Source organism: Balaenoptera ricei, chromosome 17 (genome assembly GCF_028023285.1).
Source record: "Balaenoptera ricei isolate mBalRic1 chromosome 17, mBalRic1.hap2, whole genome shotgun sequence".
NCBI lineage: Eukaryota > Metazoa > Chordata > Mammalia > Artiodactyla > Balaenopteridae > Balaenoptera > Balaenoptera ricei.
Genome location: NC_082655.1, coordinates 10,481,538 through 10,483,704, shown reverse-complemented (window position 1 = coordinate 10,483,704; position 2,167 = coordinate 10,481,538). Strand labels below are relative to the sequence as shown.

The 2,167-nt window shown below is 47.1% G+C and overlaps 1 pseudogene; it reads left to right on the top strand.

Moving 5' to 3' along the window:
• The first annotated feature begins 808 nt into the window (after nt 1–808).
• LOC132351953 (cytochrome b-c1 complex subunit 7-like) lies at nt 809–1,522 on the top strand (annotated as a pseudogene).
• Nucleotides 1,523–2,167: the final 645 nt, after the last annotated feature.

Sequence of the window (2,167 nt, the reverse complement as noted above, 5' to 3'; positions counted from 1 at the left end):
AGAAGGAAGCCTTCTTCAGTTATAGCAACAGCACAAATTAAATCGTACGTTTTTTGAATGTTCACCACGTGTAGGACACAGTGCTGATTCCCTTCCATACATCACCTCAGTGACTTCTCACGAGGTTGAAAGGCGCGTACACCTGCCCCCTATTATTTACAGGCAAGGTAATGAGTCTTAAAGCCTGAGTGTGCCAGTCAAGGTCACATAGCTGCTAAGCAGCAGAGCCGGTAGGTAAACCTAGGGCATCTGACAGTAGACCCTGAACCCATAACCGCTATTGTTTTCCTTCACAGTTCTGGGTCTTCTACTTCTCCTGGGCTCCCACTCACTGGCCCTCCCCTCTGTGCCCAGGGTGGCTCCCAACGTATGTGCCAAGTGTCTGTCAGCTTCTGATGCTTAAGTGCACATCGGGTGCTGTTTTGTTGCGGGACACGACAGCAAGCGAGAAGCCTTAGGCTTTTTTTGAAACAGCTGTCTAGATTAATAAAATAATTATTTTGTGATTGCCAAAGTAACATCCGTGCTCTTCACAGAAGGCTGAGAATCTATGAATAAGTAAAAAGGAGGCAGAAAAAAAAAAGAACTCATATGTTTCCTGGCTGTTTCTTCTGGAAATCATCCACTTACCCATTGATGATCTTAATGATTGCCTCATCAGTTTGCTCTGAGACCGCGTTCTTTACACTCACAATTGTGGTCGACATCTTTTTTTTCCCTTCCCAATTGGTTGTTTGTCAGTGTATTTTGAAAAATGCTTTTGGCGCTAGGACTTACCCAGCAGGCAATGCTTCTGTCTTGGGTCAAAATGGCGAGCAGGCCTGCCGTGGCAGCATCAAGCAAGTGGCTGGAGGGTATTCGATGCTTCTGGGTTCAATAAACTGGGCTTAATGCAAGATGATGCAATATATAAGAATGACGATGTAAAAGAGGCCATAAGAAGGCTTCCTGAGACCCTTTGTAATGACGCAGTGTTTCACATTAAGAGAGCACTGGGGGGCTTCCCTGGTGGCGCAGTGGTTAAGAATCCGCCTGCCAATGCAGGGGACACGGGTTCGAGCCCTGGTCCGGGAAGATCCCACATGCCGCGGAGCAACTAAGCCCGTGCGCCACAACTACTGAGCCTGCACTCTAGAGCCTGCGAGCCACAACTACTGAGCCCACGAGCCACAACTACTGAAGCCCGCACGCCTAGAGCCCGTGCTCTGCAACAAGAGAAGCCACTGCAGTGAGAAGCCCGCGCACTGCAACGAAGAGTAGCCCCCGCTCGCCACAACTAGAGAAAGCCCTCGGGCAGCAACAAAGATCTAACCCAGCCAAAAAGAAATAAATAAATAAATAAATAAATAAATTAAAAAAAAAAAAAAAAGCACTGGACCTGACCATAAGGCAGCTGATCTTGCCTAAAGAGCAGTGGACAAAATATGAGGAGGATACATTCTACCTTGAACCATATCTGAAAGAGGTTATTTGGGAGAGAAAAGAGAGAGAAGAATGGGCAAAGAAATAATCATATAGTCTAAATCTGTGGATGCAGCTGTCCTAAAGTAGTTTTATGAAGTTGGTTAAACCTGAAATGTACAATGTAGAACTATCTGGGCTGCAAATGTATTACTTTAAATAAATATCTATTATAATTATTGTTGGAAAAAAAAAGAAAAATGTTTTTGGAGGTTGTAAGTGGCTGCCTAAATTGTAGTGGACTGATCCTTTGCCCTGCAGAGACCCATTTGCTGCCCGATTGGCAGTGACAGGCAGACAGACGTTGACATTGGCCATAGCAAGTTTTCCCTCATGGCTGTCGAGGCTCTTCTTGACCAGCATGACCTGGAAAAAGCAGTTCTGCCCTTGGAGGTCCCAGTGAGCAAGTTGGCAATGCCATTGCCATTTATTATCCTTCCCTGGGAAGGGCAGGGTTCCGCTTGGGAGCTGGGAGCCAGGACTACAGAGCCTGGAGATTCACCCTGGTCCTCAGAGCCTGTTGTGTAAGCCCAGGATAGAGTTGAAAGGAAACGGTCCCGCAGCATCTCTCTCCATGCACGTAACTCTATTCAGGTTCCATTGGCTGGAGAGCTGAAGTCACCATCACAAGGACCATGTGTGTGGCTGGAGGGCCACCAGCTGCCTAAATTCCTCAGGGTTGCCTTGCTGCTTTCGTGTCCACCCT